Source organism: Zootermopsis nevadensis, unplaced genomic scaffold (genome assembly GCF_977971745.1).
Source record: "Zootermopsis nevadensis isolate Lab colony 2312 unplaced genomic scaffold, Znev_1.0 Znev_ptg000061l, whole genome shotgun sequence".
Taxonomy (NCBI): domain Eukaryota; kingdom Metazoa; phylum Arthropoda; class Insecta; order Blattodea; family Termopsidae; genus Zootermopsis; species Zootermopsis nevadensis.
Window position 1 is genome coordinate 2,691,083 of NW_028259192.1, and position 27,604 is coordinate 2,718,686.

At 40.6% G+C, this 27,604-nt stretch overlaps 1 protein-coding gene across 2 annotated transcripts in view; it reads right to left on the minus strand.

The window, feature by feature from the left end:
* LOC110835676 (uncharacterized) overlaps positions 1-27,604 on the minus strand; it is a 432,687-nt gene that overhangs the window by 358,404 nt on the left and 46,679 nt on the right. For both annotated transcript variants that reach the window (XR_002544973.2, XM_087340780.1), the window contains exon 2: positions 7,461-7,502. The gene's annotated coding sequence lies outside the window, so the exon portion shown is untranslated. The remainder of the gene's footprint in view (positions 1-7,460; positions 7,503-27,604) is intronic.

A 27,604-nucleotide genomic window follows, 5' to 3' on the forward strand; every position in this document is an offset into this window, starting at 1 on the left:
TCCACCAGAGATTTTGCCCCAGTCGGACTCTTACCTACCGAGCTATGGCCTTTTCAAATCACCCGTTTACGCGGGTGCTGTTGGGACAGTGATGTGTGTCTTAGCGTAAATGTCAAATCGATGAAGATTTGAAACTGTAAATTGCCTCGTGTATTTCTGCAATATTTTGTATCCACTGGTAACAGGAGGCCATGATCGAATATGGGGTATGTTATAGGTGGCCATGTTAGCAGACAGGTCACTTCTGTTCGAAAACGTACAAGAACACAAGGGATGGAATTCCTTCCGATAGCAGGCGTGATGAGGGAACAGAAGATGCATATATATTTTTGTCTTTTTTGGCAATAAAATCCTGAGTCAATTTCAGTAGCTAAATTTTACATCTGCTGACTCGGCCACGACGTCAGTGGGGACGTGAAAGGTGGGGGAAGGTTTCATATACACCTCATGAAAGTTGCACGATCACCCCTTTTCTTTATTCTACAAGAGTTTAAAGTAAGAAGTTCCCAGTGGTGGTTTCCTCCGCTGTAAGACGTAAGTCCGCTGAAACGTTAATTAAACTTTCTGTTGCAGAAAAAGTTTAAGACTGATCACCGCCAATACCAAAACAACTCCTACAAAAATTATAGAAAAATTTATTTATTTATTTATACTTTGTTTAACGACGTTTTATCAATAGCTTTCAGTAGATTTTAGGACACAATCTTAATGACAACAACAGCCCTTCTCGGAAAATGTAATGAACGTCTGTTTCTTCATTTCTACCCATAAAGTAGCCCTAAAGGCCACGAGCTCCATCCCGAAGATAATGGCGGCAGGAACTCAGAAGTTTAACACCCACATCATTAAAGAGACAAAAACTGATGTACCTTTTACCTCAAGCCACTTATAAACTTTCATGTTACGACCTTGTTGAACTATCCTGTTCTGGTGTTCTTTCTTAAAACTCTTCGGCTATTTTCCCATTCCTCGATGATATAGGAAAATCGCTATACGAGGTGCGATCGGAAAGTTTCAAGACTGTGTCAATAGAGGGCGAACCGGATGTAGTACGAGCTTCTGCCTTTAGGGGGTGCGGCCTACATTCATAGTGAATCAGTGTGCCAGCCGGCATCATCGAATTAGCATTTGTTTCTTAGTTACGGGCGTATTGGTAGTGCATTACACCGACCCTCCTGCGATTTCGGAATGGCGTGTGCATCAAATTTTGCCAAAGACTCGCCAAAACGGTTACGGAAACCTATGAAATGCTAAAGCAAGCATTTGGGGAGTCCGCAATGGGTCGTGCACAAACTTTTGTGTGGCATTCACGTTTCAAAAATGGCCGAACCTCTGTCGATGATGACGAGCGTTCTGGACGACCATCTTCGAGCACAACGCCTGAAAATGTTACGAAGATTCGGCAGGCCATTCACGAAGATCGACGTCGTACCATCAACGACTTGTGCGACATTGTTGGGATAGGCTATGGGACCTGTCAGCTGATTCTAAAGGAAGAACTCCACATGCGACGCATCCTGTCTGAGGACCAGAAGCAGAATCGACTTCTCGTTTGTCAGGAGCTCAAAGATCTTGCAAGAACCGACCCCAACTTCCTTTCTAAGCTCCGTGTGACTTCTTCCTCTTCCCAAAGATGAAAATTCAGCTAAAGGGAAGGAGATTTGAGACGATAGAAGAGATTCAGGCAGAATCGCAGATGGTGCTTGACAGGCTGACAAAGAAAGATTTCCAGGGATGCTTCCAGGCTTGGCAGCGGCGCTGGGATCGTTGTGTTCACTCCCAGGGGAACTACTTTGAGGGTGATGGATGAATTTAATACCTGAGATAAGTGTACGGGTTTTTATACGCGCAGTCTAGAAACTTTCCGATCGCACCTCGTACAAATCTAACAACTGTCTCTGTACAGTTGAATGAAAGAGCGGGTTAAGACATCCTGTTGATCTATCGACGATTAAATCTTCTTTTACATATTACCACTGAAAACGTTCAGTAGTTAAGCCGACAATGTGTTGCTTTGTCCTGAAAACCGCCACTGATCGACATGACTCCAATTTTCATCTCGTAGAAGAAACGATACAAGGATGGAAAGAGGATTCGAGGGGGGAGTGAGAATGTCTGTCCTCTGCTCTATGCTGTAACGTGCAAGCTCGGACAAGAATACGAATCGCCTTTTGATGCGCTTTTGTTTCACAGTACCAGGCGAGACTTGCAGATGGAGTTGCTGACGTGTGCAACTGAGAGATTGACACGACAATGTAGAATAGCCATAGTGATGACAAGAGTATTACCGCAACTGGTATGATGTTAGCAAAACGTTAACTTCATTTTTGTTATTACAATTATAGTTTATGGAAACCACGCAGTGTTTCGGACGAGAATAAATGTCAACAATGTCATCCAAAGGAACAATTTTAGTAATGAAACATTTGCTGTGAATGCCATCTCGTGACTAAAAATTAAACCAGACTCAGCGCCAAATCATACGAGAACACTGACGTTCCAACACTTACTTCAACCACACATTAAACTGAATCCCAACTTCTATTTTACACAAAAGTTCTGAATAATCACGTGATTCAACACCTACCGAATCGTCAGGGCATCTCGTGGTTGTCTAGCTTTCAGGCGTCAGGATATTATAAAGACGTATTAATAGGTACTCGTTTAATAAAGTACGTCTGTAACAAGGTCAGAATTCAAGACTTCTTACGTTTTCATATCCAAAATTCGTAAAAAAAAATTCTGTCAGCTACAGAGTGAGATTGAATCGACGTACGCTGTGTCTTAACCTCTTAGTAAGTCTCTGGTGTCTAAACACTGTATCTGCGTACAATCTGGACGACGATTTCAGAAGATTAGGCAGTACGGTAATTTAGTTCGTAAGTTATAAACATGGAGAATTTTGAGGGCAGGAGAGTCATTTCACCTCGCTTAGGGGCAAGAGACCGTTAGGTGCAAATTATTGTTCCCAATTTTTTCAACAAACTACATACTTTATAATGAAGTCAAGTCATCAGTAGTAAATTAGAAAGCTCAAAATACAAAACGTCCTTCTCCATGGTAAATGGAGCAGCTTGACAGCACAGTAAAAAATTGTATAAATTCCAATTGGTCATTAATACTGGATATTTCACATTTGAGCTTCAAATGCCAAATAGGATTTTAGAGTTCTTTTATCAAACGCCTTTATAGAATTCTTGAACCCTTCGTCCTAATTTGAAATGACGACGTCTATTTCAAGAATAAACACCACAGAGGAGTTAATAAGCAAAGATCAATAACCAACTGTAAAAGTAAATAAAACAATTTTATAACAATTGAATAATTATTAACAAACGACATAATAATATGCATAAGAATTTAAAAGCTAGGTGGTCTAGCGGTTAGAACGCTGGCCTTGTAATCCTGGGGGTCTCGGGTTCGATTCCCGGCGGTGCCCGAATTTATAACTTGTGTTGGGCAAGGCCGTGGTCTAGGCAACACGGAGTTTTCCTCCGTGGCATCCCAACAATTACTCCATTCACACACAGAAGAAGGCAATGGCAAACCACTTCTGGATCATCTGCCAAGAACGTATATGAACAGGTCCCAGTCCGAGAAAAGGATGGAAGGATCCTGTTCATATGGACCTGTCGTCAGACAGAACACTAAATAAATAATAAGATGAGGTGGTCTAGCGGTTAGAACGCTGGCTTTGTAATCCTGGGGTCTCGGGTTCGATTCCCGGCGGTGCCCTAATTTATAACTTGTGTTGGGCAAGGCTGTGGTCTAGGCAACACGGAGTTTTCCTCCGTGGCATCCCAACAATTACTCCATTCACACACAGAAGAAGGCAATGGCAAACCACTTCTGGATCATCTGCCAAGAACGTATATGAACAGGTCCCAGTCCGAGAAAAGGATGGAAGGATCCTGTTCATATGGACCTGTCGTCAGACAGAACACTAAATAAATAATAAGATGAGGTGGTCTAGCGGTTAGAACGCTGGCTTTGTAATCCTGGGGTCTCGGGTTCGATTCCCGGCGGTGCCCGAATTTATAACTTGTGTTCCTCTCAACCTGTTATTTCACTGATTAATTCCCTTCCTGCAATCGGTTGACAGACGCCACGAAATACGGGTATCTGTTCTCCGCAAAGTGACCACCAACACCAGGCTTTGACGTCTTTAACCTCGCAGCTAAACGAAACGTCGTTTAACATACAACTGACACACATCATCGCCACAGACGAATCATTATTACTCTGGCAGACAAATACAACACCCCTGCAGTATCTCCCCTCCCAATCAGTTGATTTCTTTTTAATCAACGTTTAATTACAAAGTTCATACAACAGATGTATTACACCTCTCGATCCTAATGCCCTATTATTTATAGCCTTCGTACAATGAGGGTGGAAATTTCTCGTGTCTTATCTCAACAAAATATCAAAACATATTTTTTATGATAAATTCGTTTTGGGCTGCTTGGTCGGTTGTTGTAGCCCGGAGCGGTGTTGGAATTGGGGGTCTATACTTTTTAATAATAAGTTTATAGTTTAATTGTTAGCCGCCATTGTTATAAACAGAGCGAGATCAAATTTTGAGATAAAGGCGAGGGAGGAGGTACGCTCAACAGACCAGACACTTCGCGTTACGCTCCTATGGGTCACGTGATAGCAGAGGATATTAGTCTTGCAGAATTCATTGTTTGTTTGTACGGGTATTCGCCTGTAGGAGACAAAAGCGGATCGCATGATTATGGTAGAAAATATGAAAACAATAAACAGGATTTTTATATTTAGAAACAGCCAGGGGAATTTAAAAAAAAAATTCTGATATATTTCATTTTGAGGAACATTTCCTATGGTTCTTCCGCCATTTTTGTGTATTTTGGGACGATGAATTTGCAGAGCTCCTAAATTTAAGAAATTATAGTGAAAAGTATTAGGAAAGTCGCACGCATTTATCCGTGACCAGTGAATTATTACGAAATAATTTGCGTCATAACCGGTAAGTTTCAGACAAAATGTTAAGTCCCCATATTTCATACGTGTCTTATATGAACAACTTCATAAAAGGTTAGAAAACGATACAGAATCGGTTAAATATTTGGTACGCGTTCCCAAAGTATATTTTGGTAGCAACCGGTTTGAATCTCGACCGGGGAATCTAGATCAATGACGTAGGCCATTTCTAATTTAACCTCTATCACCTTTAGTTGAATGTAACTTATCTTACTTTCATCTCGGATTGTCAGGATGCAATGAGAGTTCAACTGGTTTACAACACGTTCTAATTTCGAAATTTTGTAAACACGATGATAAATCCTCCACTAAAATGTCTTTAACACCTGAAAAATTATCAATAAAACAAACACCATGGAATTAATTGGTTATTTTGCTTAGTTTGGATTGATTTGCTTTGTCTGTTTACTTGGTTGTGTTGGTAAAACTGATTGCGATAAAAACTTTTGACGTCTTTTTTACGGTTAAATAATAATTCACGTAGCTTAACGTAAGCTTTTTTTCCACAGCCCAAATCACACGGACCTGAAAACTAATTAAGCTCGGAACTCTTGAGTAACTACAAACAATTAACAGTAAAAAACAAAATACATTCTCCGCTCTGAAGAGGGAAATTCGCTGTCTTCTCCTTCTCTCCTCTTGCCAACACAAGTTGAACGTAAAACAAAAATTTACCTACGATTCAAGCCTTATGTTATTAAGTTCTGTACTTAATGAGATATTTAAAATCTTGTTCGTGGCTTTAGTTTCGGGATCATAGAACTTACACCTGGATACTTTATTTTTACAAAGTGCACTCAATACGTTCAAAATTTGTTGTAAAAATAAACCGTACATGCTGTATTATATTTTTAAGTTTGTAGAACGAATCTGAATACTTCATATTTTGACAAAGGCTGGCTAGAATGTGTTAAACCGCTCCTTGCATTTAAATTTAGAACGAATAAAGTAAGATTTAGTCTAAGATCCTTGGCAGAGAGAGATAATTCTCACATCTAAAAGCAGATTGGATGATAATAAAATTTATCTTAATGAAATATGATGTAAAGGCGTGGACTGGGTTTAACTGAATGAGGATAGTCTTAGAAATGTGGGCACCTTTTCTTTTTAAAGTCACGTATCCAGTGTGAGTACCGGACATCACAGACTTCCTGTTTTCGGGATTGAACCCCACTGCTGTGTTCTAACAGCAATTACAATCCTTCCCATCGCGCCTCGTTTCCTGAAGGCGACGAGTGGCGGAAGGCAAAGTCCCTCTTTCCGAATCGAACCAGCCCATCTCTTGCCATGACGACCTTAACAAAGTCTAACCTAACAGCAACCAAACCGTTGCAGTGCTTTTTTATGTGCGAGTTAACGCAAAATTGTTTCACTCTGTCTTAACCATCTGACGCCCGTGTAATTTGTAAGATATGAGGTTTACACGGCGGTGAAGAAATCGAGGTCGGTCCTCCGGGTTGTGACAATGAGACGACGTGCAGGCAAATACTGACGTTTCGGAGGAACGTCTATTCCCCCCCCCCCCCCCCGAAACGTTGAATTTTACCTAAAAACTCATCACACAGCGCGACAACCCAGGAGATCAACATCGACGTATTTTTTATAAATTTCATCTCTACATCATCATTTTCAATTAATTTTACTCAGTCAGTCTCATAATCACAGCGGACAGAAAAAGGATTTGATATTCTCCTACTGATATCGACTGCCGTCTAATCATTTCAGCACATGACGAACTAAAGCCACCAGCGACAATTTATACGTAACGAACAAACACAAATCTTAATTTAATATCGCGTTATGCTGAGTCCGACAGAGACTCCAAAATATGGGCGAGGCAAATTATCTTCAGCGTTTAATAAATATATTAACTCAATTTAACCCTTTTAAATCCAGTGGTAACTATATGTACCACCTGCTTTAACAATCTATATCTGTACTTTTATCGCAGAGTGTACGTATGGATTTGTATGATTCTGATAGGAAACATTGATCTAAAAATCCCTCTGGAATTGAAATGTTCATCGCCGTATAAAAATCCCAATACTGGTCCTGTCCTGAGCCAGCTGAATCACTCCTTGTTTTGTTAAGGTCTGAGATTAATAAACTTACAACAAAACTTAAGCCTCCAAAACATTCTCCTTGGGTTTCGCAACTAAAACTTTGTATGAAGTTGTCATTAATTCTCTGGCATCCGTAAATAATGTGATCTTCGTTTACTGTCTATCGGTATCCGAGGGTTCGCTGTTCTGTTCTTACACCAGCCGGTTGCATCTCTTACGTCATACAATTCGTCCGTTCTAATACGCCACTTTTACATTCAGCTGTAACGCAAGCGGCAAGTGTTGTGGATAACAAAACAACAGCGCGCCGAGCAATTTGTACCCGGAACAATAATTATTATTATTTTAAATTATCAGAGAATAAGAGAAATGGGAATCAGATCCCGTACTCACCCAAGAAAACAGCATCTGCAGTTCGTTTGTATCACCAGCTCCCTGGAACATAAAAATTCGGATTCTTGTTTCAGGTCGATAAAACGTTCTGTTTTTTCTAGTGACTAAATGAACTTCCTGAATTTAATTCGGAGATTTAACACAGTCACGTTAATTACTGCCAGTGCCAGTTGAATTCAATTCAATTCACATTCCCAGAAGAAATAATAAGATTAAATTCTCCTTCATATTCCAAAATTTGAGCACCCAAATGTAGGTCCATTTATCTCTTCAGTACTTTACCGAAATATGTGTTAAACCTTCGCAAAATTCTTGATTAAACAACCTAACCTAACCTAACCTAACCCAACCTAACCTAACCTAACCCAACCTAACCTAACCTAACCTAAACTAACATAACCTAACCCAACCTAACCTAACCTAACCTAAACTAACCTAACCTAACCCAACCTAACCTAACCCAACCTAACCCAACCTAAACTAACCTAACCTAACCTAACCCAACCTAACCTAACCTAACCTAACCCAACCTAACCTAACCTAAACTAACCTAACCTAACCCAACCTAACCTAACCCAACCTAACCTAACCTAACCTAACCTAAACTAACCTAAGCTAACCCAACCTAACCTAACCTAACCTAACCTAAACAAACCTAACCCAACCTAACCTAACCCAACCTAACCTAACCTAACCCAACCTAACCTAACCTAACCCAACCTAACCTAACCTAACCTAAACTAACATAACCTAACCCAACCTAACCTAACCTAACCTAACCTAACCTAACCCAACCTAACCTAACCCAACCTAACCTAACCTAAACTAACCTAACCTAACCTAACCCAACCTAACCTAACCTAACCTAACCCAACCTAACCTAACCCAACCTAACCCAACCTAAACTAACCTAACCTAACCTAACCCAACCTAACCTAACCTAACCTAACCCAACCTAACCTAACCTAAACTAACCTAACCTAACCCAACCTAACCTAACCCAACCTAACCTAACCTAACCTAAACTAACCTAAGCTAACCCAACCTAACCTAACCTAACCTAACCTAAACAAACCTAACCCAACCTAACCTAACCCAACCTAACCTAACCTAACCCAACCTAACCTAACCTAACCCAACCTAACCTAACCTAACCTAAACTAACATAACCTAACCCAACCTAACCTAACCTAACCTAACCCAACCTAACCCAACCTAAACTAACCTAACCTAACCTAACCCAACCTAACCTAACCTAACCTAACCCAACCTAACCTAAACTAACCTAACCTAACCCAACCTAAGCTAACCCAACCTAACCTAACCTAACCTAACCTAACCTAAACAAACCTAACCCAACCTAACCTAACCTAACCTGTTTGAAAAATTATTTGAAGCAAATACGGAGTTCGTAGTTGGTATCCCCCCCACTTAAGCACACAAAAATGTTTCGTCTGTTTCACCAAAAAAACTAAAGGCCAAGTAAATCTGATTCAGATCAGTTTTATCTACTGTTTTGTATAGATGCAAGAATGCGATTCTTAATTTCGAGAAATGAGACAAAAGTGTGTTTAAGTCAGGTGAGAAGAACAACATAGTTCATGGCACATCAGACTCAGATGTAAAAGGGAAAATACGGCATATTTAAACCAAACGGAATAAGATTTTCTGTAGACGCTATAATACATCGATCTACGCAAAACATTTTCCAGATGATGGAAATGAAATACAAAATCATGAGGATATAAAGTAATTTATATTTGATATCGGGACCGCGAAGCAATGTAATTTGTAAGAAGTTACGAACGTTTTAAGTAATGTAACGGCTGCATCATCACTTTGGCCCTGAAGACGGAAACAAAATGTTCCACCGAAACGTTGATAATCGCCTTTAAGACGACGCGGCGTCTTAACCCATAATCACAATCCAGTGAAAATTCTAAAATTATTTAAAATAATTAAGAGTAGGAATTCGGCACATGTCCATATATGAAAACTGTAAGGTACATCCGGGCTTTATTACAGCAAGGAATATTTTAAAGAGGTTATTAATTTAAAACCCATAAAAAGATCATGAATTTTTCGGTCCCTACTTTCGCTTATTTCCTTGTTAACTTTCCTTATTTACGTAATTAGCTGAAACAGATTATTGATTGTTTGGTTATATAATTTAGTTAAGTCTAACCTTTTAAAAACTACCGGTTATAATGCTTACCACCTGTTTTAACATTCACTGAATCTGCATTTTAGTCCTACAACGCATTCATTTGTTTTCCTATGATTTTCATAATAAACAAAAGTTATTTCCCTAAGCAACATTGGTCTGTGTAATCTATAAGTAAGTATTCTGTTTGCTCCGAGATCGAAGGTGAATTTCACATAATATTTATGTGATATTTGGCTTCAGAGTATTAATTAGTAATTTTCTCAGTTAGGTAGCTCACAACTGCTTAAGTACAAAGTAAACAGAACATATTTTTCTTGCTATCTCTTCACCTGCTTAATTTTACGTGTGTTTTCTCAGTGACTTAATCTCACAGTTTCACGGAATTTCACTCCAATCATCGTTCAACTTCAATCTACTCATAAGATAGTGTAGTTGCGTCATATTGTGATTTATTAAATTAAAATTAAATTATTTGGTTATTCCGTCATATCACAATGTATTTAAAATAAGATAATTAAAATATCATTCTGTGTTCCATATCGAATTCCAACTGTAAATCGATTATTCGATATGGAACACAGAATGATATTTTAATTATTTTAATTATTTATTTTAAATACATTGTGATTTGACGGAATAACCAAATAATTTAATTTTAATTTAATTTAATTTAATCACAATGTATTTAAAATAAGATAATTAAAATAATTAAAATATCATTGTGTTCCATATCGAATTCCAATTGTAAATCGATTAATCGATATGGAACACAGAATGATATTTTAATTATTTTAATTATCTTATTTTAAATACATTGTGATTTGACGGAATAACCAAATAATTTAATTTTAATTTAATTAATTTAATCACAATGTATTTAAAATAAGATAATTAAAATAATTAAAATATCATTCTGTGTTCCATATCGAATTCCAACTGTAAATCGATTATTCGATATGGAACACAGAATGATATTTTAATTATTTTAATTATTTATTTTAAATACATTGTGATTTGACGGAATAACCAAATAATTTAATTTTAATTTAATTTAATTTAATCACAATGTATTTAAAATAAGATAATTAAAATAATTAAAATATCATTCTGTGTTCCATATCGAATTCCAATTGTAAATCGATTAATCGATATGGAACACAGAATGATATTTTAATTATTTTAATTATCTTATTTTAAATACATTGTGATTTGACGGAATAACCAAATAATTTAATTTTAATTTAATTAATTTAATCACAATGTATTTAAAATAAGATAATTAAAATAATTAAAATATCATTCTGTGTTCCATATCGAATTCCAATTGTAAATCGATTAATCGATATGGAACACAGAATGATATTTTAATTATTTTAATTATCTTATTTTAAATACATTGTGATTTGACGGAATAACCAAATAATTTAATTTTAATTCAATCTACTCGCAATTCATTAAATTTAACGTTAAATATCTTCAGTTTACTTACATATTTAAGTTATTTGCACAGCTGTTAATAAAATTAGAGAGATGAACGCAGCGATATAAAAAGAAGAGAAATCTTGATTTCAACTCAGATACCAACAGCCATAAGGCGAAACAACATTCTCATTCTACTACAGTGCAAAGATATTTGTGGAGGTTAGAATACCTCAAAGCTGCAGAATGTGATACTTAAGTCTATTATGATGCGTATGGTCGGCGGTAAATCTTTGAATTCCACGTGATTTCACATCCTACACCAGTAACATATAGTTCTGTGTTGTGGTGTACGGGGAGATTATGTTTCGAGGGGGAGGGGTTGACGTGTTAGAGGTGTTAAAAACGACTGTGTGATGTATCGGACCCTTTGACCCTAAAACTGGTTGTCAGCATAACTCAAGCCACGCGGCGAGTAATAAATTATTACATTATCATTCACACACTCTTATGATGAGTCCCGAGGAACAGCCAGTGGTAATCAGAGGCCGGCTTACAGAAATAAACCAAGAACACAACAATTTCTGACGTGTGACGAGAATATAAAAAAAAACATTTATTTTTTCCGCTCTGAGTAAGATCTCAACGTTCACATGTTTATGTTCTCTGGTTCCTACAGTCAAATAAAAAATGAATTCACTTCCAATTTAAGTTCTGTGAGACGCAAATAATTCTCTGAGAACCAAAGATGAAAGATACAAAATATATTTTTTTCCTCAGTCACTACTGCGTTTTAAATTTTAGTAAAAGACTTTCACATTTGATTTGAGGTTTTTAACGGCGATGTCCCTGTTGAAGAAGGCAGCAAGGACGTCTGAAACGTCGGTAGACGTCTACCAGACTAAACGGAGCTACTACCCAGAAGACAGTCATGTTACATGCCACGTGGGAACCTTAGATTCAAAGGAGCATTTCTGTTAGTGATGTGCAACTTTTGTATTAAAATATATAATATAATTCAGGTCTATACACAAACTTTATTTACAGATGATAAAATTTAAAATTTAAAATTTGCGCTATTCATCGTTACTACGATGTTACAATACTGCGCCTTCATTACTACATGTTTCGATGCGTAGCATCATCTTCAGGTTTTTCCTTTAAAACTACTTTATATTACAATGCAAGTTTTTTCAATTTATTCATCTGTTTTGTAAATTATTATAGTCTGTTTTGAAAAACTTGCATTGTAATATAAAGTAGTTTTAAAGGAAAAACCTGAAGATGATGCTACGCATCGAAACATGTAGTAATGAAGGCGCAGTATTGTAACATCGTAGTAACGATGAATAGCGCAAATTTTAAATTTTAAATTTTATCATCTGTAAATAAAGTTTGTGTATAGACCTGAATTATATTATATATTTTAATTATAAAACACAAACATGACGCATTTAAACTTTAAACTTTTGTATTGTTACCAATCGTTTAAAAATTAAGGAAATTATTATTACGTTATTGTTCTTGTAAGAAATTAATCGTCCAATTATACGCCTAATTTCATTTCGACGGATTTAATCGTCATGAAAACATGACGACGTGATGAGGAGCTCGATCGCATATTACGTGCAACAGACACGAAGACACAACCACTCTTTTTTCCCAACGCCCTGTGGTTTTTTATTTGTTCTGAAGCAATAATGATGAAAAAGATTAGATCTCTCCAAGCACCTTATAACAGAATTAAGTTAATTTTCTCGATAAAGTCATTAAACAGGCAGGCAAGAACAAAGCATAGAGAAACGATGTGTACTGACCGCAAGGATTGTTTTTCCATGACAAACCACAAACTACTCCGAAACAAATGACGAAGGTCGCCCGTCAAATAATCAATTACGTCTGCCAAAAGCTATTTCTCTCAATAATATGGACTTTTTGTTATACGAGTCTACCTGGAATCACCTACAAGAACAGGGTGTTTTATGTTCTCCTTTATGTCTCAGAAACCGACATTTTAAAGAACTTCTTTGGTAGTAACTGAATAAAATATAGAGACAATTATCCGTAGTAAATGTGGGAAGCACAGGCCCCGATAATCTAAAATTACGGTTAATTAAAATTATAATTTATTATAATTATCATTACCTATGTAAGCAAATCTTTCACGGTTGTATTAGAATTTTATAATGTGGTCAAATGTTAGGATCTTTTAATTTGTATCGTAAGTAAATTAATAAATTAATAAATTAAACTCGAAGATTATGTAATTAACAGATTCTGCAGATGGTCAACTCTTGGGTTGTGGCGCCTACCAGAATGGTGAAAGTACTTTTATCTGAGCGATGATGATGGAGGCAGCAAGTACTTCTGAAACGTCCACCAGACTACAAGACTCCATACTCTCAGTCATAAAAACCTCAAATCCTACTAAAAATTCTTGTGTCCTCTTTCAGATAAAAACTCAATTTGTAGGCCTAATTATTATTATTATTTAGACGAGCTTCGACTTGAAAGTGTTAATAAGTGTATTTATGTTCTATACAAGTCCAATAGTTTTCGCTACTTTTATGGGCCTAAGGCTAACCTTTGTATGGAAAAACTTTTAAATCATTAAGACCATTTTTAGGTGTCACGAATATTCCTCAAACAAATAAATAAAATATTTACTGAAGAATTAATCGCAACACCATTTTAGCTCACAGACATACATGTAAAACATCTTATTAATTCGACCTTCGCTAAAATATATTTACTAAAGTACAGATAGAATTCTTTGTTTATCCAGCAAAGGTAATAGAGGTCTATCTCAAGTTTCTCAAATTATAGGGCTCTAAAGATAACAAGAACAAGTTGTTCAGGATTCTCCTTGTTTTACAAGTTATGGAACACCCTATTAAATGCGGTCGTACATTTCTTGTAGAAACCCCAATAGCAGGTACGAAACTCGCTCTTATTAATTAAGGAGATTGGCGCCGCGGGACGGAGGACATCTTGGCCCTAATAACAGATGAGGTTTTAAGAGCCGAAACAAATTCTAAAACAGCACATGTAACGTCGGACAGGTTATGAAATTCACAAACAAGACTTGAAAGAGTCTTTATTTTGAAGCTCACACACCAGCCTTTTAATAGGTTTTCTCGCACGAACAAAGGATGACAAAGCGTCATTACGAAAAATGTCCTCGAAATTGATAGTACATGCTTTTAATCACAGAGTGTTCTGATATCTGCGGTCTTCTGTGTTGTTAAACCGCGAATTCTTTTACGTGTATGCGATTTATTTATTAAGAATTTTGGTCATCACCTCAGAGTCTACACAGAGTAACAACCAACAAGAACACAGTCCACATTTCACAGCTACGAAAAACCTTAAATCTCACATAGCTTTAAAGGGTTCAAATAACGGCTTGTTACGTTAAATATCGCTATATTTCTGGACTGGATCCACCGTTCAGAATTCTAAAACGAGGCACTGCGTTCCGAGACCTGCCTCTGCTACCTTCTCACCTCGATCCAGCTACCTATTCGGCACAATTCATTAAAGCAGGTTCACTGAACCTTTTATCAGTTAATCTTCATGTACGAGGTACGATCGGAAAGTTTCCAAACTGTGTCAATAGAGGGCGAACCGGATGTAGTACGAGCTTCTGCCGCTAGGGGGTGCGGCCTACATTCATAGTGAATCAGTGTGCCAGCCGGCATCATCGAATTAGCATTTGTTTCTTAGTTACGGGCGTTTTGGTAGTGCATTACACCGACCCTCCTGCGATTTCGGAATGGCGTGTGCATCAAATTTTGCCAAAGACTCGCCAAAACGGCTACGGAAACCTATGAAATGCTAAAGCAAGCATCTGGGGAGTCCGCAATGGGTCGTGCACAAACTTTTGTGTGGCATTCACGTTTTAAAAATGGCCGAACCTCTGTCGATGATGACGAGCGTTCTGGACGACCATCTTCGAGCACAACGCCCGAAAATGTTACGAAGATTCGGCAGGCCATTCACGAAGATCGACGTCGTACCATCAACGACTTGTGCGACATTGTTGGGATAGGCTATGGGACCTGTCAGCTGATTCTAAAGGAAGAACTCCACATGCGACGCATCATGACAACGCGCCAGCGCACACCGCCCTCAAAGTTCGCAAGTTTTTGGCCTCAAACACCGTGGCCGTCATCCCGCACCTTCCTTATTCGCCGTGTGACTTCTTCCTCTTCCCAAAGATGAAAATTCAGCTAAAGGGAAGGAGATTTGAGACGATAGAAGAGATTCAGGCAGAATCGCAGATGGTGCTTGACAGGCTGACAAAGAAAGATTTCCAGGGATGCTTCCAGGCTTGGCAGCGGCGCTGGGATCGTTGTGTTCACTCCCAGGGGAACTACTTCGAAGGTGATGGATGAATTTAATACCTGAGATAAGTGTACGGGTTTTTATAGGCGCAGTCTGGGAACTTTCCGATCGCACCTCGTATTACAAGATTATTTAAAAAGGACACTGCAGTTTAATCTTCGTGCATATGACAGGACCTCATTTTCTTCTCTTAAGGATATTAAAATTATGAAGATGGCTGTCATCTGGGCCGTAGCGCCGTTCAGTCTAGAGGAAGTTTACGGGAGTTGTAGAGGTACTTGTTGCCGAGAGCGACTTACTCATCGCCGTAATGATGGAGACAGCAAGCACCTCCGAAACGTCGGAGAACTTCTACCAGACTGCACGGCCCCACAGCCCAGAAGACAACCATCTTCATACTCAAAGCCGTAGGGACCTTAAATGTACTCAATAGAATTATGCTTCGTGCCTTCTGGTATCTTTTCTGAGTGCTGTATTCTGTTAAGTTTCTCATCTACAGGAAAGTAACAGATGGATCGTGTACGTTAAATTACATAACAAGCAACTTCATAATACGAAAATTAAAAATTAAAATCCCGTAAATTTTTTTTCAGAGGATTTAAGTAAAGAAAACAACTACTAGGTAGACCTAGGCAAAGACAGGATAATAATCATAACGCATCACAAGAAATAGGTTATTATGGAGTGAACTAGATTCCTGTAGCTGATCGTCTGCAAAATTTTAAAAATATTCAGATCTTTATAATTGTATATATATAATTGTTTAATTTTAACCGTCTAATCACAATAAAATATTTTATTAAATATTAAAATATTATTACTACAATTAACATTTAATATTTAAAATATTTAAAATATATTAAAATGATTCTCCTTCTATCGAAATGTTCGATTTACAATTAGAGCATTATCATTTGAATTTAGAATATTACATTTGAATTTATATCGATTATACACCTGAAGATGGTTCATTGAAAACCGAAACATGTCGTGAAAAAGATGATGCTCTAATTGTAAATCGAACATTTCGATAGAAAGAGCATCATTTTAATATATTTTAAATACTTTAAATATTAAATGTTAATTGTAGTAATAATATTTTAATATTTAATAAAATATTTTATTGTGATTAGACGGTTAAAATTAAACAATTATAATCATCACAATATGACGCAACATTATCATCTCATGTATATACATATATGAGACTATAACATTTTCTTAATCTAGTAATAACAAGGAATATCATCAATTTTAAAATAATATTTAATTTTAAATTGTTGGTCCGTTTGCACTGTTGTCCCTGCGTTACTATGGCAATGATAAGGCAGATAACTCCCATAATGCTTGTGTTCAAATACGGTTCTATCAGATATTATGTATTGTTATGCTGCAAACTGAATGTTCATAAACATCGCTTCAAAACCCAGAGTTTAAGGTCACTGTATTCTAGATCTAATTTTGATAGTCAGACAACCCACTTTCTTGGTATCCGGTTCAATATTATTGTCCAACATTCGCCCCGACTGTACAAAAATGTCAGGTGAAAAATTCGAAGAGTCACATTCAATTTCCGCAGTTCCGAAAAAAAACCCTTCCCAACTCCTGCTGCTAGGATGGTTTTACGCCTTGTTCTCACCGCCTCGGCCCCAGTCTCTGGGTTAATAGAATTCATGGACCGCGCCTCTCCCGAAAGGTCGGAATGTGACGACGACGATGTGCTGATTTCATCAGCTCAGCAGTTCCTAACTCTCCCGTCGAACGAGGATTATATCTATCTGCCTTTTCCCAGATGCAGCTTAAATCCATAATCAAAGTTAGTAACCGAAAATGACTGTAATCTCGAATGTGGGCCGTGGTCTGTCAGAAATCGACCGACGTTTCAGATGCGTTTACTGTCTCCATCATCAGGACCCTCTCATCATATCACCCTGATGACAGAAGCAGTAAGCACCTCTGAAACGCTGACCGATTTCTACCAGACTACGGCGCAACATCCCAGAATACAGTCATCTTACATTTCTTAATATCGTTCATCAATAATTTGAATACTGTGATTTTGTTCAGAACAATGATTTTGACATACGGCTATTACCTTGAAGATTTCTGTCTTCTGGGTTGTTGCGCCGTGTAGTCTGGTCGATGTTAACCAACGTTTCGGAGGTCATACTGCCTCCATCATCAGAGTGATGAAGATTTCTGTCTTCTGGGTTGTTGCGCTGTGTAGTCTGGTAGATGTTAACCAACGTTTCAGAGGTCATACTGCCTCCATCATCAGAGTGATGAAGATTTCTGTCTTCTGGGTTGTTGCGCTGTGTAGTCTGGTCGATGTTAACCAACGTTTCAGAGGTCATACTGCCTCCGTCATCAGGGCGACGAGTATGAAGATTTCTGTCTTCTGGGTTGTTGCGCTGTGTAGTCTGGTAGATGTTTACCAACGTTTCAGAGGTCATACTGCCTCCATCATCAGGGCGATGAGTATGAAGATTTCTGTCTTCTGGGTTGTTGCGCTGTGTAGTCTGGTCGATGTTTACCAACGTTTCAGAGGTCATACTGCCTGCATCATCAGGGCGATGAGTATGAAGATATCCGTCTTCTGGGTTATTGCGCTGTGTAGTCTGGTAGATGTTTACCAACGTTTCAGAGGTCATACTGCCTCCGTCATCAGGGCGATGAGTATGAAGATTTCTGTCTTCTGGGTTGTTGCGCTGTGTAGTCTGGTCGATGTTTACCAACGTTTCAGAGGTCATACTGCCTCCGTCATCAGGGCGATGAGTATGAAGATATCCGTCTTCTGGGTTATTGCGCTGTGTAGTCTGGTAGATGTTAACCAACGTTTCAGAGGTCATACTGCCTCCGTCATCAGGGCGATGAGTATGAAGATTTCTGTCTTCTGGGTTGTTGCGCTGTGTAGTCTGGTCGATGTTTACCAACGTTTCAGAGGTCATACTGCCTCCGTCATCAGGGCGATGAGTATGAAGATATCCGTCTTCTGGGTTATTGCGCTGTGTAGTCTGGTAGATGTTAACCAACGTTTCAGAGGTCATACTGCCTCCGTCATCAGGGCGATGAGTATGAAGATTTCTGTCTTCTGGGTTGTTGCGCTGTGTAGTCTGGTCGATGTTTACCAACGTTTCAGAGGTCATACTGCCTCCGTCATCAGGGCGATGAGTATGAAGATATCCGTCTTCTGGGTTATTGCGCTGTGTAGTCTGGTAGATGTTTACCAACGTTTCAGAGGTCATACTGCCTCCATCATCAGGGCGATGAGTATGAAGATTTCTGTCTTCTGGGTTGTTGCGCTGTGTAGTCTGGTCGATGTTTACCAACGTTTCAGAGGTCATACTGCCTCCGTCATCAGGGCGATGAGTATGAAGATATCCGTCTTCTGGGTTATTGCGCTGTGTAGTCTGGTAGATGTTAACCAACGTTTCAGAGGTCATACTGCCTCCGTCATCAGGGCGATGAGTATGAAGATTTCTGTCTTCTGGGTTGTTGCGCTGTGTAGTCTGGTCGATGTTTACCAACGTTTCAGAGGTCATACTGCCTGCATCATCAGGGCGATGAGTATGAAGATATCCGTCTTCTGGGTTATTGCGCTGTGTAGTCTGGTCGATGTTTAACAACGTTTCAGAGGTCATACTGCCTCCATCATCAGGGCGATGAGTATGAAGATTTCCGTCTTCTGGGTTGTTGCGCTGTGTAGTCTGGTCGATGTTAACCAACGTTTCAGAGGTCATACTGCCTGCATCATCAGGGCGATGAGTATGAAGATATCCGTCTTCTGGGTTATTGCGCTGTGTAGTCTGGTCGATGTTTAACAACGTTTCAGAGGTCATACTGCCTCCATCATCAGGGCGATGAGTATGAAGATTTCTGTCTTCTGGGTTGTTGCGCTGTGTAGTCTGGTCGATGTTTACCAACGTTTCAGAGGTCATACTGCCTCCGTCATCAGGGCGATGAGTATGAAGATATCCGTCTTCTGGGTTATTGCGCTGTGTAGTCTGGTCGATGTTTACCAACGTTTCAGAGGTCATACTGCCTCCGTCATCAGGGCGATGAGTATGAAGATTTCCGTCTTCTGGGTTGTTGCGCTGTGTAGTCTGGTCGATGTTTACCAACGTTTCAGAGGTCATACTGCCTGCATCATCAGGGCGATGAGTATGAAGATATCCGTCTTCTGGGTTATTGCGCTGTGTAGTCTGGTCGATGTTTAACAACGTTTCAGAGGTCATACTGCCTCCATCATCAGGGCGATGAGTATGAAGATTTCCGTCTTCTGGGTTGTTGCGCTGTGTAGTCTGGTCGATGTTAACCAACGTTTCAGAGGTCATACTGCCTGCATCATCAGGGCGATGAGTATGAAGATATCCGTCTTCTGGGTTATTGCGCTGTGTAGTCTGGTCGATGTTAACCAACGTTTCAGAGGTCATACTGCCTGCATCATCAGGGCGATGAGTATGAAGATATCCGTCTTCTGGGTTATTGCGCTGTGTAGTCTGGTCGATGTTTACCAACGTTTCGGAGGTCATACTGCCTCCGTCATCAGGGCGATGAGTATGAAGATTTCTGTCTTCTGGGTTGTTGCGCTGTGTAGTCTGGTCGATGTTTACCAACGTTTCGGAGGTCATACTGCCTCCATCATCAGGGCGATGAGTATGAAGATTTCCGTCTTCTGGGTTATTGCGCTGTGTAGTCTGGTCGATGTTTACCAACGTTTCAGAGGTCATACTGCCTGCATCATCAGGGCGATGAGTATGAAGATATCCGTCTTCTGGGTTATTGCGCTGTGTAGTCTGGTCGATGTTAACCAACGTTTCAGAGGTCATACTGCCTCCGTCATCAGGGCGATGAGTATGAAGATTTCTGTCTTCTGGGTTATTGCGCTGTGTAGTCTGGTCGATGTTTACCAACGTTTCGGAGGTCATACTGCCTCCATCATCAGGGCGATGAGTATGAAGATTTCCGTCTTCTGGGTTATTGCGCTGTGTAGTCTGGTCGATGTTTACCAACGTTTCAGAGGTCATACTGCCTGCATCATCAGGGCGATGAGTATGAAGATATCCGTCTTCTGGGTTATTGCGCTGTGTAGTCTGGTCGATGTTAACCAACGTTTCAGAGGTCATACTGCCTCCGTCATCAGGGCGATGAGTATGAAGATTTCTGTCTTCTGGGTTGTTGCGCTGTGTAGTCTGGTCGATGTTTACCAACGTTTCAGAGGTCATACTGCCTGCATCATCAGGGCGATGAGTATGAAGATATCCGTCTTCTGGGTTATTGCGCTGTGTAGTCTGGTCGATGTTTAACAACGTTTCAGAGGTCATACTGCCTCCATCATCAGGGCGATGAGTATGAAGATTTCCGTCTTCTGGGTTGTTGCGCTGTGTAGTCTGGTCGATGTTAACCAACGTTTCAGAGGTCATACTGCCTGCATCATCAGGGCGATGAGTATGAAGATATCCGTCTTCTGGGTTATTGCGCTGTGTAGTCTGGTCGATGTTAACCAACGTTTCAGAGGTCATACTGCCTGCATCATCAGGGCGATGAGTATGAAGATATCCGTCTTCTGGGTTATTGCGCTGTGTAGTCTGGTCGATGTTTACCAACGTTTCGGAGGTCATACTGCCTCCATCATCAGGGCGATGAGTATGAAGATTTCTGTCTTCTGGGTTGTTGCGCTGTGTAGTCTGGTCGATGTTTACCAACGTTTCAGAGGTCATACTGCCTGCATCATCAGGGCGATGAGTATGAAGATATCCGTCTTCTGGGTTATTGCGCTGTGTAGTCTGGTCGATGTTTACCAACGTTTCAGAGGTCATACTGCCTGCATCATCAGGGCGATGAGTATGAAGATATCCGTCTTCTGGGTTATTGCGCTGTGTAGTCTGGTCGATGTTTACCAACGTTTCGGAGGTCATACTGCCTCCATCATCAGGGCGATGAGTATGAAGATTTCTGTCTTCTGGGTTGTTGCGCTGTGTAGTCTGGTCGATGTTAACCAACGTTTCAGAGGTCATACTGCCTGCATCATCAGGGCGATGAGTATGAAGATATCCGTCTTCTGGGTTATTGCGCTGTGTAGTCTGGTCGATGTTTACCAACGTTTCGGAGGTCATACTGCCTCCATCATCAGGGCGATGAGTATGAAGATTTCTGTCTTCTGGGTTGTTGCGCTGTGTAGTCTGGTCGATGTTTACCAACGTTTCAGAGGTCATACTGCCTGCATCATCAGGGCGATGAGTATGAAGATTTCCGTCTTCTGGGTTGTTGCGCTGTGTAGTCTGGTCGATGTTTACCAACGTTTCAGAGGTCATACTGCCTGCATCATCAGGGCGATGAGTATGAAGATATCCGTCTTCTGGGTTATTGCGCTGTGTAGTCTGGTCGATGTTTACCAACGTTTCGGAGGTCATACTGCCTCCATCATCAGGGCGATGAGTATGAAGATTTCTGTCTTCTGGGTTGTTGCGCTGTGTAGTCTGGTCGATGTTAACCAACGTTTCAGAGGTCATACTGCCTCCTTCATCAGGGCGATGAGTATGAAGATTTCTGTCTTCTGGGTTGTTGCGCTGTGTAGTCTGGTCGATGTTTACCAACGTTTCAGAGGTCATACTGCCTCCATCATCAGGGCGATGAGTATGAAGATTTCCGTCTTCTGGGTTGTTGCGCTGTGTAGTCTGGTCGATGTTTACCAACGTTTCAGAGGTCATACTGCCTGCATCATCAGGGCGATGAGTATGAAGATATCCGTCTTCTGGGTTATTGCGCTGTGTAGTCTGGTCGATGTTTACCAACGTTTCAGAGGTCATACTGCCTCCGTCATCAGGGCGATGAGTATGAAGATTTCCGTCTTCTGGGTTGTTGCGCTGTGTAGTCTGGTCGATGTTTACCAACGTTTCAGAGGTCATACTGCCTGCATCATCAGGGCGATGAGTATGAAGATATCCGTCTTCTGGGTTATTGCGCTGTGTAGTCTGGTCGATGTTTACCAACGTTTCGGAGGTCATACTGCCTCCATCATCAGGGCGATGAGTATGAAGATTTCTGTCTTCTGGGTTGTTGCGCTGTGTAGTCTGGTCGATGTTTACCAACGTTTCAGAGGTCATACTGCCTCCTTCATCAGGGCGATGAGTATGAAGATTTCTGTCTTCTGGGTTGTTGCGCTGTGAAGTCTGGTCGATGTTTACCAACGTTTCAGAGGTCATACTGCCTCCGTCATAAGGGCGATGAGTATGAAGATTTCTGTCTTCTGGGTTGTTGCGCTGTGTAGTCTGGTCGATGTTAACCAACGTTTCAGAGGTCATACTGCCTCCTTCATCAGGGCGATGAGTATGAAGATTTCTGTCTTCTGGGTTGTTGCGCTGTGTAGTCTGGTCGATGTTTACCAACGTTTCAGAGGTCATACTGCCTCCTTCATCAGGGCGATGAGTATGAAGATTTCTGTCTTCTGGGTTGTTGCGCTGTGTAGTCTGGTCGATGTTTACCAACGTTTCAGAGGTCATACTGCCTCCTTCATCAGGGCGATGAGTATGAAGATTTCTGTCTTCTGGGTTGTTGCGCTGTGTAGTCTGGTCGATGTTTACCAACGTTTCAGAGGTCATACTGCCTCCTTCATCAGGGCGATGAGTATGAAGATTTCTGTCTTCTGGGTTGTTGCGCTGTGTAGTCTGGTCGATGTTTACCAACGTTTCGGAGGTCATACTGCCTCCATCATCAGGGCGATGAGTATGAAGATTTCTGTCTTCTGGGTTGTTGCGCTGTGTAGTCTGGTCGATGTTAACCAACGTTTCGGAGGTCATACTGCCTCCATCATCAGGGCGATGAGTATGAAGATTTCTGTCTTCTGGGTTGTTGCGCTGTGTAGTCTGGTCGATGTTTACCAACGTTTCGGAGGTCATACTGCCTCCATCATCAGGGCGATGAGTATGAAGATTTCTGTCTTCTGGGTTGTTGCGCTGTGTAGTCTGGTCGATGTTTACCAACGTTTCGGAGGTCATACTGCCTCCATCATCAGGGCGATGAGTATGAAGATTTCTGTCTTCTGGGTTGTTGCGCCGTGTAGTCTGGTCGATGTTTACCAACGTTTCGGAGGTCATACTGCCTCCTTCATCAGGGCGATGAGTATGAAGATTTCTGTCTTCTGGGTTGTTGCGCTGTGTAGTCTGGTCGATGTTTACCAACGTTTCGGAGGTCATACTGCCTCCATCATCAGGGCGATGAGTATGAAGATTTCTGTCTTCTGGGTTGTTGCGCTGTGTAGTCTGGTCGATGTTAACCAACGTTTCGGAGGTCATACTGCCTCCATCATCAGGGCGATGAGTATGAAGATTTCTGTCTTCTGGGTTCTTGAGCTGTGTAGTCTGGTCGATGTTTACCAACGTTTCGGAGGTCATACTGCCTCCATCATCAGGGCGATGAGTATGAAGATTTCTGTCTTCTGGGTTGTTGCGCTGTGTAGTCTGGTCGATGTTAACCAACGTTTCGGAGGTCATACTGCCTCCATCATCAGGGCGATGAGTATGAAGATTTCTGTCTTCTGGGTTGTTGCGCTGTGTAGTCTGGTCGATGTTTACCAACGTTTCAGAGGTCATACTGCCTCCTTCATCAGGGCGATGAGTATGAAGATTTCTGTCTTCTGGGTTGTTGCGCCGTGTAGTCTGGTCGATGTTAACCAACGTTTCGGAGGTCATACTGCCTCCATCATCAGGGCGATGAGTATGAAGATTTCTGTCTTCTGGGTTGTTGCGCCGTGTAGTCTGGTCGATGTTTACCAACGTTTCGGAGGTCATACTGCCTCCATCATCAGGGCGATGAGTATGAAGATTTCTGTCTTCTGGGTTGTTGCGCCGTGTAGTCTGGTCGATGTTTACCAACGTTTCGGAGGTCATACTGCCTCCATCATCAGGGCGATGAGTATGAAGATTTCTGTCTTCTGGGTTGTTGCGCCGTGTAGTCTGGTCGATGTTTACCAACGTTTCGGAGGTCATACTGCCTCCATCATCAGGGCGATGAGTATGAAGATTTCTGTCTTCTGGGTTGTTGCGCCGTGTAGTCTGGTCGATGTTTACCAACGTTTCGGAGGTCATACTGCCTCCATCATCAGGGCGATGAGTATGAAGATTTCTGTCTTCTGGGTTGTTGCGCCGTGTAGTCTGGTCGATGTTTACCAACGTTTCGGAGGTCATACTGCCTCCATCATCAGGGCGATGAGTATGAAGATTTCTGTCTTCTGGGTTGTTGCGCCGTGTAGTCTGGTCGATGTTTACCAACGTTTCAGAGGTCATACTGCCTCCATCATCAGGGCGATGAGTATGAAGATTTCTGTCTTCTGGGTTGTTGCGCCGTGTAGTCTGGTCGATGTTTACCAACGTTTCGGAGGTCATACTGCCTCCATCATCAGGGCGATGAGTATGAAGATTTCTGTCTTCTGGGTTGTTGCGCTGTGTAGTCTGGTCGATGTTTACCAACGTTTCAGAGGTCATACTGCCTCCTTCATCAGGGCGATGAGTATGAAGATTTCTGTCTTCTGGGTTGTTGCGCTGTGTAGTCTGGTCGATGTTAACCAACGTTTCAGAGGTCATACTGCCTCCTTCATCAGGGCGATGAGTATGAAGATTTCTGTCTTCTGGGTTGTTGCGCTGTGTAGTCTGGTCGATGTTAACCAACGTTTCGGAGGTCATACTGCCTCCATCATCAGGGCGATGAGTATGAAGATTTCTGTCTTCTGGGTTGTTGCGCTGTGTAGTCTGGTCGATGTTTACCAACGTTTCGGAGGTCATACTGCCTCCATCATCAGGGCGATGAGTATGAAGATTTCTGTCTTCTGGGTTGTTGCGCTGTGTAGTCTGGTCGATGTTTACCAACGTTTCGGAGGTCATACTGCCTCCATCATCAGGGCGATGAGTATGAAGATTTCTGTCTTCTGGGTTGTTGCGCCGTGTAGTCTGGTCGATGTTTACCAACGTTTCGGAGGTCATACTGCCTCCATCATCAGGGCGATGAGTATGAAGATTTCTGTCTTCTGGGTTGTTGCGCTGTGTAGTCTGGTCGATGTTTACCAACGTTTCGGAGGTCATACTGCCTCCATCATCAGGGCGATGAGTATGAAGATTTCTGTCTTCTGGGTTGTTGCGCTGTGTAGTCTGGTCGATGTTAACCAACGTTTCAGAGGTCATACTGCCTCCATCATCAGGGCGATGAGTATGACGATTTCTGTCTTCTGGGTTGTTGCGCTGTGTAGTCTGGTCGATGTTTACCAACGTTTCAGAGGCCATACTGCCTAAGTCATCAGAGTATGAAGATTTCTGTCTTCTGGGTTGTTGCGCTGTGTAGTCTGGTCGATATTAACCAACGTTTCAGAGGTCATACTGCCTCCGTCATCAGGGCGATGAGTATGACGATTTCTGTCTTCTGGGTTGTTGCGCTGTGTAGTCTGGTCGATGTTTACCAACGTTTCAGAGGCCATACTGCCTAAGTCATCAGAGTATGAAGATTTCTGTCTTCTGGGTTGTTGCGCTGTGTAGTCTGGTCGATATTAACCAACGTTTCAGAGGTCATACTGCCTCCGTCATCAGGGCGATGAGTATGACGATTTCTGTCTTCTGGGTTGTTGCGCTGTGTAGTCTGGTCGATGTTTACCAACGTTTCAGAGGTCATACTGCCTCCATCATCAGGGCGATGAGTATGACAATTTCTGTCTTCTGGGTTGTTGCGCTGTGTAGTCTGGTCGATGTTTACCAACGTTTCAGAGGTCATACTGCCTCTATCATCAGGCTATTACCTTATTTTTAGTGAAATTAATTTTTAATCATTGTAACGATCACACTGCGAGGTACATTCTGATGTAAATTTTCAGAATTTTTTTTATATGATTTTATATAAAGCGATCAGCCCAGTTCCTCAGAAGCCCTCGAGAAAGCGCTGTCATGCCTGCTTTCGGTTGTCCGTGTCCATCACCTCAATTCAATCTTCCGTGCTACCTGAGAACCTATAATCTAATTTTCTTTCGAGAACGAAGTTGATATGTTTCAAGATGCGAAGAATTAATTCTTTTTTTTATTTGAATGTGCCAACGGCTGGAAGCGTTAGTTTTTCCCTCGTCCAATCTTTTTTTTCCCCTTTGAGGCTCGAAAAAAACCCTCCCCCTTCTCAGTATGTGGTCAAATGGTTCAACACCTTTAAAGCTCGCGGTAGGGGGCCATGAAACGTGTGGAATACACAAATCGAATTTCATCTGTTCTGTCCGTTCTACTAGAAGAATTTAACTGAAGCCGTCATTTTCCTTTACGTCTCCATCATTTTAAGAATGTTTCGGTATACGAAACAGTAATATTGTCGTGTTATTTTATTTTTAAACATAACTTACACAGGTTTACGTCAGCTCCAATCCTCATTGTAGTCTGTTATCCCTTTCGGCTTTGTACATCCAAAAACTTTTCCGTGTTTCTTTTTTTATGTTTCTACGAGATATTTTAATTCATGCAGTAATATTCCAGAACATTCTATTGTTTTGTGATTTCTATTGAACGTTAAGTAAAAAAAATACGTTCTAAGACATTTTCGTAAGTGAAAACAAGTTTTTTTTAAAATTTAATCTAAACCGGCAGCCATTATAATGACGAAGCCATACTTTGACCTCCACCAACACAAATTATAATTAACAACTGGTTAATATAAAACGCATCTTGTAATGTCGACTAAACTTATAACTTAAAAGAATCTCATCTTCAAATATGGGGGACTGAATTATCTATTACTTAATTAATTGATTCTTAAGTCGTTTAACGATGCTGTTGCAGCTGAAAACGTTTTCAAAGAGTCGAATGGGATGGCATTCGTCTGTAAGAAGTGAAGGACAACACGAAAAACTTCAGTCAGGCAGTCATTAAGTCAGCAAGGATTCGAACCAAGAACCACCAGTCTGCATTGTCTAAAGTAACCTGCTAATTCTTATAATGGGCATTATATGGCCACTCAGAACACCGTCAGACGTAATAGTGGGCAACTGTTGTCTATAACAGTGGTATTCAACCTGGGGTACGCGTACCCCTGGGGGTACGCGGAGACATCTTAGGGGGTACGTGAAATTTAAAAAAAAATATTATTTTATGATAAACACTGAATAATCAGTAATGTAATTTATTTAATTTATTTTAGATGTAGATTATATACTGTGTATAATTTGAATTATACACCAACAACTTTGGGGGTA